This window comes from Schistocerca americana, chromosome 5, assembly GCF_021461395.2.
Source record: "Schistocerca americana isolate TAMUIC-IGC-003095 chromosome 5, iqSchAmer2.1, whole genome shotgun sequence".
NCBI classification, from domain to species: domain Eukaryota; kingdom Metazoa; phylum Arthropoda; class Insecta; order Orthoptera; family Acrididae; genus Schistocerca; species Schistocerca americana.
This window is the reverse complement of record NC_060123.1, coordinates 463,539,583-463,552,657: the sequence shown is the minus strand read 5'-3', so window position 1 is coordinate 463,552,657 and position 13,075 is coordinate 463,539,583. Positions and strand designations below refer to the sequence as shown.

The following is a 13,075-nucleotide window of genomic DNA, read 5'->3' as shown; positions in this document are numbered from 1 at the left end:
TTACGAAAATTGTGCACTGTATTATAAGAAATGAAATAAAACTAACCACGATAACCTTGCGACGAAAGTCTGTTTTAATAAAACCGAGTATCTGTACACAAGCATGCCTCTATCGACACGAATTAGTAAAATACTACTCACTTAGATTTTCATTGGGTCTGTGTTTAATTGGTATGCTGTGTCATATTCAAGAGGTAAGCAAATGTGGCATTTCATAAATATAGTTACGTATTCCTAGAAACCCAAAATTCGCTTGTCAGCAGCGGAAAGAGGCGTTACCTGTTGTGCAGCATTGTAAGTTTTTCAACATTGCACTATGAGCTGCAAGCATTTTCTTGCTATTTCCTTATTGATGTTCGATCTGACTGCCTGTAGCTCTTTCACAGAAGGGATAAAAACGTTACAGTCAGTCAGACTGGAACTGCGAACCATAACAGACGCTTTTTCACAGGTCAGCACGTTACCACACAGCTGGTGAGGAGGTAGGGGTCTTAGCTTCCTATTACGAAGGCAATAAAAACTAGAACTCGTAAACCGCTATTTAAAGGTCGAGATTAGTTGCGATTTCCACCTGCAACGACTTTCCTGGGCTGAAAACCGAAAATTTACAATCTTTTGTTACCCTTCAAGCGATAATAACTCAGATTATTCAATGGAAATGACAGGTAAAATCAAGTGAACTTTGAGGCTTAATTCCGTGCACACCAGGAAGTAACTCGTCGATCACTGAGTTGCCAAATATATCTTGCCTTGTTGCCAAATCTCAGTTACAGTACCAGCAGGAAGAAGACGAACCGATGTGATCCTACAGCGGGCTGGGAAATGGCCATAGCTGGTGTCTCCAAGTTGCGGCTGCTACGGCCTGGAATACGTAATGCGTCTGATTCGCTTTCTGTAACTAGGTTTAGGGACTGGAGCGTAGTTACTAAAAATTCTCAGAACTGACTGCAAACTGAGCATCATAAATCAGTAACTCTCATTGTTGTTTTTATATTTCCTTCGTAAGTGTACTCAAAACTAAGAAACTCATTCACAGGCGTTTTCGTACCTCGCCGATAGTCGAGCACAACATACAAATAAAAATAAAAAAGAATGTGTGTGTGTGTGTATGTGTGTGTGTGTGTGGGTGGGTGTGAGAGAGAGAGAGAGGGAGACAGACAGAGAGTGAGAGAGAGGGAGAGAGAGAGAGAGAGAGAAATAAAAAGCAATGAGAGAGAGTGTAAAAAATTGTTGTAAAGAAATTTAATCATGGTATTTAAAGAAATCTTTCATTAAAATGACACGTTCCACATCATTACGAAATGTCGTATTCATGATCTATGGAACAAGAGTTAATGTAATGTAATCTAATCACATCATATTGATGATTAGCCATGAAGAGTCATGAATTACCGAAATCTTTTCCAATACCAGTAACCAAATCTAACCTGAACAGAACAAAATGTCATAGTAGTTAGCCCTTTTTCCACATGCAGCTACTTTAGGTTGAGAAGTGAAGGGAATTATGCTCAAAGTTCCATTAGATTGATAACTTCGGCAGACAGCAGAATTGCGTTTTAAAAAATGTAGCACTGAATGTATTCGAACTCGCGACATCTTATCTATGCTACAGGCTGACATGTAGCTACAACAGCTCCAGAGCTCGACAACTATTCCTCCAGAACTTTTGGATTCCACAGCAAAAAAATGGTTCAAATGGCTCTGAGCACTGTGGGACTTAACATCTTTGGTCATCCGCCCCCTAGAACTTAGAACTACTTAAACCTAATTAACCTAAGGACATCACACACAGCCATGTCCGAGGCAGGATTCGAACCTGCGACCGTAGCAGTCACGCCGTTCCAAACTTAAGTGCCTAGAACCGCATGGCCACACCGGCCGGCGATTCCACAGCACTGTGAGATTATGCATATGGCCAGGTCTTGACGTCTGAGAGACAAACAGTTACAGCTTTTCTTTTGGACTGAACGACGTTTTCTAGTAACAGATAGCGCAATAGAATAGCTCAAGTGGAAAGGAACACTTCCTATTTAAACTTCTGCATCCTACACTGTTGGCAGTTCTGTGTAGGTGGCAGTTACGTGATTTTATTTCGGTGATTATAAAATAGAGTCGAATGTATGCACTGGGCAGCCGAGGCAGCTAGTCCATGGTGATTCGGTCAACCAAGTAAATGAATTTACTGAACATGCTGCAAATTACTACAGGGAGCCTGTGTGTCAGAATTCTCACTCAGTGTGGCGCAACGGCGTTACGATAGAAAAATGAATCGCAGAGAAGAGGATTTCGTGGTCTGTTGGACGGATGGTATGTTGTTATACCTATGGTCTGGGTTCGATTCCTACTTCTGTTAATGATTTTAGATAGAGACACACAGATTTCATTCTCTCCTGGCTACACCAAGTGAAGAAGATATAATGGCAGCATGGTCTGAAAATTCACATTAAAGATGATATTCCTTCTCTACCAAGTAGACGGTAGGTTGAACCACAATAAAGTCTAGAGTGGCGACATGTATCACCAATAACCTTTCTTATACAAGTTATTTATTTCAAGTGACGAAACAAACGCTATGTATGGTCACAGGACACTTATTCCATCTTTTATCCGAGCTTCTGTATGTCGATAAAATTGGTTCTGAACTGGGAATGCAACTCAGACCGCTCTTAACGCGGAATTTGATCCCTTCGTGGCAATACAGCTCGGCTAAAATTTGTTGTTTGTTCAAAACTGCAGATTACTCAACACCTTCACATATTATGCGTGAATGGGATCGAATCCTGGCCCGGCACTAAAGATTTAATTATGTATTATCAAGCTCTAGCATGAGAACACCTATCTGCTGGTGGATAATAATTTTTATTTTTAATGTATTTTCATTCGTTGTCAACACTGACGATATCTGACGTTTTTAACTCCCAGTGAGACACAGAACTATTTGCGAGATGACTGTAAGTTCAAGATGCTATTCTGAGCAGCTGGTGGAGAAAAATTCGGTAGCTGACGTCTCTTTGTGTGTAGCCAACAACGATATGTGTGGGGCTCTATTCCCAGTGAGCGCTGAACTCTTCGTCATATTATTGCTAGTTCAAACATGCTCACATGTCACTGCTGGTGCAACAAACCCATATTTAACGTTCGTTTTCTCTAGAATATAACAGCGATAGGTGCCGGGTTGGAGTCCTGGAAAGGAAAAAATTAATGTTTCGTCTCGTCATTTCAGTTAAAACATCTAGCTACTGCCGCGAAAATCCGATATGTCACATTTGACTGTGCTTCGATAGCAATCCGATTAGGTTCTGGGTTCGAATCCGTGTCCAACACAAAGCTTTACCTCACGGCATTTCAAGTAAGTTACTTGTGAAGAAGCAATATTTAACATCAGTCGTAGTTCGTTAACAGGGACAATAGATGCTGGGTAGGAATTCGCGTCTGTTAAAAATGTTTGCGTTATGCAATTTAAAGTTGATATTTGCTAACTGATACTGTCTAAAATCGAGGTATATCACTCTCTGTATGCCTAATCAGGAATGACTGCATATGCGGAACAAGACGGTTTGTCGTGTCATTTAAAGTTCTTACATATTCTCAACTAGCTGCTCGTGAATAACTTAAATTTTTAATGTCATTTTGTGTTAAATAATAAGTACGGTATGTTACTTTGAAGAGGAAATCATGAATACGACGAATTTACTACGTGCATTACCAATCTGACGTAATAATGAGAGTGGTAACATTTCAGGTATGTCATTTATTGTAATAAATGTGAGCTTACAAGCCTTAAGGACAGTCTTATCTGTGATAAGGTGTTCCCTGATATTTGTAGCATTGTGGTATTACTTTACATCTTGAGTTATTGCGATACAGAGCAGTGTTTTCTAGTGGTCACTTATTGGAACCATTTTCAATAGTCAAACGACTGTACCAAGGAACGATTAGAGGACCTGCTAGACAGCTGCGTTATGCCGGTTGCATGCGAATCAGGCGAAATGCAATTCAGGTCGTTCGGATACTTTTGAGCACGACTGTACTTCTCGAGGTGAAAACGTACGAAAATGCACAACTGCACTTTTGCGAACTTCTGTTTTATTTTCGCATCAATACTGTTGTGAACCCACCATCTGGTTCAAATGGCTCTGAGCACTATGGGACTTAACATCTGTGGTCATCAGTCCCCTAGAACTTAGAACTACTTAAACCTAACTAACCTAAGGACATCACCCACATCCATGCCCGAGACCGAGCGAGGTGGCGCAGTGGTTAGCACACTGGACTCGCATTCGGGAGGACGATGGTTCAATCCCGTCTCCAGCCATCCTGATTTAGGTTTTCCGTGATTTCCCTAAATCGTTTCAGGCAAATGCCGGGATGGTTCCTTTGAAAGGGCATGGCCGATTTCCTTCCCAATCCTTCCCTAACCTGAGCTTGCGCTCCGTCTCTAATGCTCTCGTTGTCAACGGGACTTTAAACAACGCTAACCTAACCTAACCTAACCATGCCCGAGGCAGGATTCGAACCTGCGACCGTAGCGGTCACGCGGTTCTAGACTGAAGTGCCTAGAACCGCACGGCCACACCGGCCGGCCCCCACCATCTGGTATCAATGCATTACATTATCATCCATTATATATAATCATTTTGATAGTACACTTGATATTATAGATGAGTAGGACACAAGACAGGACATAGATGATGTCAGTTTGACGTAACAGTGTGTAATATTTTACTTTTTTTGAATAGGACAATGTTCCTCTCCAATAATTTTTAGATTAGTTACAATAAGCTTACGCTGCAAGAGAATTCACTTGTATTTTTCAATATGTGGTCTGTTGTCGGTTTGAAAGCCTTCCACAACATCGGCAACGTAGTGCAACTCCACCGAGGGCTGTCTGGAGTAGGGTGGAGATAGCAATATGAAAGTTGCGAGCTGTCGAAGACGATCTTCATATTCCTAATGCGATTAGGACATCGTATACTCTTGACGACGTTTTGCACCTGTGCGGTCAGTCACCCAATTTCAGAATTCATGTTGAGTAATTCTGCTAAATTCCCATAATATTGTCTTTTTATATTGATGAGTAATACGGATAGTCGTCACGTTCATGTGCCGTCTACAACACAAATTTAATGTTACTATCCTAGGAACTAACCTGCAATACGTTTTGTATTTCACAATCGGAACTATCTGCATTAACCGTCATCAGAGCAATGTCAGGGAACAGAATGCAGCAGTGCCTAGGTACCTACTTGAGGACCTGCTTGAGTCATGTTCCAAGGAAAGGGTAGTTGCTGGTTCACATTATATTACACTAGCGAGAAGTACCGACTTTTCCTTTCCTCTGCAAACATCCAGAACTAAATTCAGTAACTAAATGCTAAGAATATATCTGCATTGTGCCAACTCAAAGATCAATAGATATGGATATAGATATAGATTTTTATATTTAAAGCCATTCTCGTTCTGCGTTGGAATAAACATCATTCATTATTTGCTTGTTCTTGTTACGGTTGTTATTGTCATTCTCTCACTCGCAAGAGTTTTCACATTCCTATTTGGTATCGATGCACATGAAGAGTCGCTATGAAAGAAGGGAATACTGAATGTTACGTCATGCAGAATACACTCATTTACTTTGGCTCCTCGTGACCTACGCTACAGGAGAGGTGAGATACATAAAGTTGACAGTGTGAGGACAGACATGCTGGCACAACTCTGCAACTACACAGTGTTACCAGATAAAATGGTGCTGCGGAATCGAAAGTGTAGTACGGACTTTTCCGCAGTAGCAGACAGCTGCTAATTTCGGACCATGACCGTGGATTACACTTCGGTCAGTGCTGGTTAGAGTGTTGCAACTGTAAATGGAAGGCTTTGTTTGATAGTCTTGTGCTGATGCTGTCTGAATAAATTATGCCATTGGTTCATGGTGTGGGTTCCTGTAGTCATGTCCTAGTTCATGAACCACGGGCAACGTATGAGTGGCCAAGTAAGTGGTCCCGACAGTCGGGATACCAGTTACTTTGGAATAAGGCCTGGCATCTCAGACATATTCTGAGTCGTGGTCACCTTTGTGCTCATACGGCAAAGACTACCAAATCCACCGGTTAGTCCCTCAGCCGTTAGGGGTAAAACCCAATGGGACTCGGGGCAAGTAAGGCTAGCAACCTGCTTCCCTGGTACTTTAAATATGATGCTGGCAACAATCAGAGCAAAATGCCTCGGACCTTTGGAGGTGACGGAGTCCCACCTCTAACTGACAAACCAGGGACTTGGCAAACAAATGGTAATGAGATGGGGAGCTATTAAAATCAATGGGGGCTACTCTTGGAAGAAGGTAGAGCTGCCAGAGGCTGCAAGTAAGATGGGGCTGGACGTTTTAGCTGTTAGTGACATTGGGGTAAGGGGTGAGAAAGAAGAAGAAGTGGGAGAATACAAGGTCTACTTGTCAGGAGTCAAAGCAGGAATAGCACAATGTGGTGTAGGGCTTTACATCAGGAAAGAAATGGAACCTAGCGTAGTTGCAATAAGGTATGTAAACGAACGACTGATGTGGATAGATTTGACAGTGTCTAGCAAGAAAATTAGGATTGTGTCAGTATATTCGCATTGTGAAGGGACTGATCAAGATAAGATGGATAGTTTTCATGAGGCACTCAGTGATGTAGTTGTTAGAGTAAAGGACAAGGACAGTGTTCTGCTCATGGGTGATTTTAACGCCAGGATTGGAAATCGAACAGAAGGGTATGAAAAGATTATGGGTAAATTTGGAGAGGATATGGAGGCCAACAGGAACGGGCAGCAACTCTTGGATTTCTGTGCCAGTATGGCCTTAGTAATCACAAACTCCTTTTTTAAACATAAGAACATTCACCGGTATACTTGGGAAAGCAGGGGAAGCAGATCTGTCATTGACTATATAATAACAGATCAGGAATTCAGGAAGGCTGTGAGGGACACACGTGTATTCAGGGGATTCTTTGATGACACTGATCATTATTTAATCTGCAGTGAAATTGGGATTGCGAGGCCGAAAGTGCAGGAGGTCAGGTCCATACGTAGGAGGATAAGAGTGGAGAAACTTCAGGATAAGGAAATCAGGCACAAGTACATAACAGCGATCTCAGAAAGGTACCAGTTAGTTGAATGTAGTCAATTACAGTCATTGGAAAAGGAATGGACAAGGTACAGGGACACAGTACTAGAAGTGGCTAAAGAATGTCTTGGAACAGTAGTGTGTAAAAGTAGGAGGAGGCAAACAGCTTGGTGGAATGACACAGTCAAGGCAGCCTGTAAAAGGAAAAAGAAGGCGTATAAAAAATGGCTACATACTAGAACTCAGGTAGACAGAGAAAGTTATGTTGAAGAAAGAAACAAAGCCAAACAGATTATTGCAGCATCCAAGAAGAAATATTGGGAAGACTTTGGAAACAGGTTGGAGGCTTTGGGTCAGGCTGCTGGAAAACCATTCTGGAGTGTAATTAGCAGTCTTCGAAAGGGAGGTAAGAAGGAAATGACAAGTATTTTGGACAGGTCAGGAAAACTGCTGGTGAATCCTGTGGATGCCTTGGGCAGATGGAGGGAATATTTTGAAGAGTTGCTCAATGTAGGTGAAAAGACAATCAGTAATGTTTCAGATTTGGAGGTACAATGGGATAGGAATGATGATGGAAATAGGATCACGTTTGAGGAAGTGGAAAAAATGGTCAATAGATTGCAGTGCAATAAAGCAGCTGGGGTGGATGAAATTAAGTCAGAACTCATCAAGTACAGTGGAATGTCAGGTCTTAAATGGCTACACAGGATAATTGAAATGGCCTGGGAGTCGGGACAGGTTCCATCAGACTGGACAAAAGCAGTAATCACACCAGTCTTTAAACATGGAAACAGAAAAGATTGTAACAACTACAGAGGTATCTCTTTAATCAGCGTTGTGGGTAAAATCTTCTCAGGTATTGTTGAAAGGAAAGTGCGAGTATTAGTTGAGGAGCAATTGGATGAAAATCAGAGGTTGTCAGGACCAGATCTTTAGCTTACGACAAATAATGGAGAAGTGTTATGAGTGGAACAGGGAATTGTATCTATGCTTTATAGATCTAGAAAAGGCATATGACCGGGTTCCTAGGAGGAAGTTATTGTCTGTTCTGCGAGATTATGGAATAGGAGGTAAACTTTTGCAAGCAATTAAAGGTCTTTACATGGATAGTCAGGCAGCAGTTAGAGTTGACGGTAAACTGAGTTCATGGTTCAGAGTAGTTTCAGGGGTAAGACAAGGCTGCAACCTGTCTCCACTGTTGTTCATATTATTTATGGATCATATGTTGAAAACAATAGACTGGCTGGGTGAGATTAAGATATGTGAACACAAAATAAGCAGTCTTGCATATGCGGATGACTTAGTTGTCATGGCAGATTCGATTGAAAGTTTGCAGAGTAATATTTCAGAGCTAGATCAGAAATGTAAGGACTATGGTATGAAGATTAGCATCTCCAAAACGAAAGTAATGTCAGTGGGAAAGAAATATAAACGGATTGAGTGCCAAATAGGAGGAACAAAGTTAGAACAGGTGGATGGTTTCAAGTACTTAGGATGCATATTCTCACAGGATGGCAACTTAGTGAAAGAACTGGAAGCGAGGTGTAGCAAGGTTAATGCAGTGAGCGCTCAGCTACGATCTACTCTCTTCTGCAAGAAGGAAGTCAGTACCAAGACTAAGTTATCTGTGCACCGTTCAATCTTTCGACCAACTTTGTTGTATGGGAGCGAAAGCTGGGTGGATTCAGGTTACCTTATCAATAAGGTTGAGGTTACGGATATGAAAGTAGCTAGGATGATTGCAGGTACTAGTAGATGGGAACAATGGCAGGAGGGTGTCCACAATGAGGAAATCAAAGAAAAACTGGGAATGAACTCTATAGCTGTAGCAGTCAGGGCGAACAGGCTTAGATGGTGGGGTCATGTTACACGCATGGGAGAAGCAAGGTTACCCAAGAGACTCATGGGTTCAGCAGTAGAGGGTAGGAGGAGTCGGGGCAGACCAAGGAGAAGGTACCTGGATTCGGTTAAGAATGATTTTGAAGTAATAGGTTTAACATCAGAAGAGGCACCAATGTTAGCACTGAATAGGGGATCATGGAGGAATTTTATAAGGGGGGCTATGCTCCAGACTGATCGCTGAAAGGCATAATCAGTCTTAAATGATGATGATGATGATGATTGGATAAAAAGCGGTTTAGTTTTGAGACCTAACCCATGAGGGGGGGAAGGCACAGTGGTCTGCTTCAGGAATTCCAAGCAATAAAACACAAAAAACAACCCAGGAAGGGTTCCAACAGCTACTTTCATGCAGAGACATGCATTTGGAATCTGTTCATCGTTATGGGGTCAAACAAGAGAGTAACATTACTGAAACAATGATCGGGCTTCTTAGCATATAATAGAGCATACAGATTTCAAGGAGGAAACGTATGAAGATGCAGACTTCCTCGTTATCAATATGTGCGGCATATCTTTCGTGTTAACGAAAGTAAATTCCCGCTTTACCTCCTCTTACGTTTCAAATGAAATGAATGCCATGATGAATCGAATATTTGTTGACTGCATCTCTTCTTGCTTCCATCCTTACCAACATATTTCTTCATTCTAGTGGTAATCATGACATTTTATGTGTATGCTGCAAAAGATTGCACATGGACAAATTCGACATCGAGGTGCAAAGCGTTTGGTATCTTACATTATATTCAATTCGAATAAGCTTCCGATGTGTTTTTACTTTGTTTGTATTTTTAGATGATTATGAATGTTACGGAAAATTATCTCACATGCTTTATGTTGAATGAGAAACACTGAATGATCCGTTTTGCTTTCCCTACGTTGAAATGATGTAATGTCGGCGTCAATAGCCTTCTTCCATGCCGGAAGCTGAAACTTGTAGCATTCTGGATTAAAGATAATTGAATGTCTCAAATGTATACATAGCCCACAAGGCGACGTCAGAAACCATCAGGGGAGAACGCCGCATAAAAACCAAACGTGCGGGCGCGTCTCCACTCTGAAGAACCGTATCAGAGAATCACGGCAAGCATTTCGCTGAAGAGCTGCCTCGTCAGAGAGCCGAGAAATGGCAGCGTCGTAGCAAGTATTTGTCAACACTCTGATAGTGCATTTACTTCCGGGTGTAGGCCGGCATTACCTCGCTAAATTCACTTGACATTCGTTTTCCACATCGAAGACTCGTACAATATAATCCACTGTAAGATGACACAATTAGAAAGTATATTTAATTTTTGAACTCCCAGAACGGCGTTCTTCACATAAGTAACACCTGTTTGTGTGTGCATTCGGGAGGACGACGGTGCAATCCCGTGCCCGGCCATCCTGATTTAGGTTTTCAGTGATTTCCCTAAATCGCTTCAGGCAAATGCCGGGATGGTTCCTTAGGAAGGGCACGGCCGATTTCCTTCCCTAATCCGAGCTTGGGCTCCGTCTCTAATGACATCGTTGTCGATGGGACGTTAAAACAGTAATCTCCTCCTCCTCTGTTTGTGTGTTTAAGGTTGCGTTTTGAGGCTCAGGCAACATCGCAGTGACTATAATCCGCCTTTTGCCGCCAGTGTGTCGTTAGCTCAGAGGTTCCCTTGTGCGTTGCAGTGCTCGTACTATATGACATAGCAGTTCGAATTACGGTAGAAGCCGCTGACTACAACCTTTTATTTTCCATTTTAATTAATGGAGTTGCAAACTGCTAGTAAAAATTCCTTATGCGAAATCTGAAGAATGCCTTTAAACATCAATCTTCGTCCGATTTCGACTTGGTAAATTAAGTTAATATCATGGATGTCTGCTTTGCAAATGCCAAGGTGCTTCACTGTAAAATAGGTCCTGAAAAGATTCAAACCAACTGTCAACGATATAAATTTGAGCTTTGGTCGTCATATAGGTCTAACATGTCAGAAGGTTGTTTATGAAGTGCACATGTTGAGTAATATAGTTCCCTTCTTCTAAAGTTTTGCAACAGCATTTAACTGTAGACGTTTTCTAACACCGGCGTTAGCAATTCCTTTCCGTTCTCTGAAACCTTCAAAACGACAAATTTTTCCGGTTTAAATCTGATGACCTTAACTATCACTTCCGATCAACAATAAATACTTCATGAACCCATACATGGAACTCCAAATGTGCAGTGTTGCTGCACTGCTACAGAGCATGCATTGCAAGGTATTCATACAGTTTATCGCATAGACTTACCATAAGGAGTGAAACAAGAACTGTAATACACTCTACACCACAGACGCTCACTCTGGCTTGACGAAAACATCCAAACATTGACCAAAAGTTGCACAAATAATTGAGTTTGAAAGGAAAAGAAACGAGGTATGAAGCATTTATAAATTCATCGAATGTAGTGAGGTGGTTTAATTTCGTCCCAGTCTATAAAATTAATTTCGGGCCATACTCAGTTCTTGCCAATTAATGTAATATAATACCCGCCTACTAATCAGGGCGTCTGTCTCCGTTGCTTTTGAGCGTGAATGGAAATTGTAGAAATTTTCTGTGGAGCAACATTTAATAATAAAGCGTTTTAAATCATCAAAAGCGATGAGCGGTAGCAGGCGCTTTCGATAAAGAACGGGGGAGTCGCCACGGCCGCTGCAAATGGATCCCGGAGCTTTGCCGCATACGGCGTCTGCAGGAAATCTGCCGCAAAATCGTTACTGGATAAAATTTTGATATCGGTGTGTCAGAAAGCGAAATAGATTGAATCTGCGCTACCATTACATTCACGTCTTCAGCATTCAGACAGAAGAGGCTATTAAAATATTTTATGCCAGCTGCTCTCGATCCACTGACATTCTGAACAGAAACAACGCAGGCTACCGCTAGACCACAGGCGTAATCAGCCTAGGGTTTCTCTATCATGGGACAAGTTTTCCTCCAGGAAGTGCCGCAGTCTACAGTGTTGCCAGATTGTGCAGATAACCGGACTTAGAGAATTAGCGAGTTGGCCAGTTTTTTTGTCCCATGTCGCGATCGGCGCGGACTTAGCCTCTGAAGCGGCCGGCCGCCGGTCGAGTTTTATGTCAAAGAGTGTACATAAAATCTAATGATTTCCATCCCACTTGGATAATTCCTTCATGGTGCATCTTTTTTTTGTGTTTTCGAGTGTATATACTAGCTCTGCTGAAACTTTTGCACAGCTTTCTATGTGCTAATAATAATCAACCAACACATGTTCCATCAGCTGGATGATACTGCCAAACTGTGACCAAGAGCAAATTTGATGACACAGTGGAGGAATATGCTACTGAGAACAACATGCTCAACTTCACAGTCTGTGCCATCTGGCTACCCCCCCCCCCCCTCCCGGACACGCTGAGCCCCCTTCCACAGCTTCCTGTCACCCTTCCTACCTAATCCTCTCCAGTACTTCACTGTGTGTTGCACACAATACTGCCTGCCAGTACCAGCACTGTGCCACATTCATATCCTGCATGCTTGCTGCACCTCTACCCAATAATTCAGCCACCCTTCCCATTAACTCTCCCTCCCCCCTGCTCATCCCCTTACTTTACTTGTCACGACACAACCCCTCTCTCCAAGTGTGTGCGCACGCATGTCTGTGTGTGTGTGTGTGTGAAGAGAGAGAGAGAGAGAGAGAGAGAGAGAGAGGAGATTGTGCATGTGTGCGAACAGGTATTCTGTACTGCATAGTTCTGAAGATCAACAGTGTTCAAAAATTTAACATCTTTCCACTCATCCGTTCTACATGGTGACTATACAATCCACTGAAAAATGGAATTCGATGAATATTAGTCAAGTAGAATGTATTTGTTGTACAGATTCTTTATATAGTAATGAATATGTTCAAAATGACCAAGAACATAAATAGACAAATCTATTTTCTGCTTTGGGAGCATCCATTATATTACAGTTGAGCTCTATAGCATGACTAAAGATATGAGTGAAGCCTACACCACAACTGCCCATTTGATTCCCCCAACCAAATATTAATTTGCCTGACTAAAGAGATGGTGCTCCACTCTCAAATATATCCTCACAATCCATCGCTGTCCAGGA

At 42.0% G+C, this 13,075-nt stretch overlaps 1 protein-coding gene across 1 annotated transcript in view; it reads right to left on the bottom strand.

The window, feature by feature from the left end:
* LOC124616435 (cilia- and flagella-associated protein 91-like) overlaps window positions 1-13,075 on the bottom strand; it is a 295,797-nt gene that overhangs the window by 89,455 nt on the left and 193,267 nt on the right. The window lies entirely within an intron of this gene.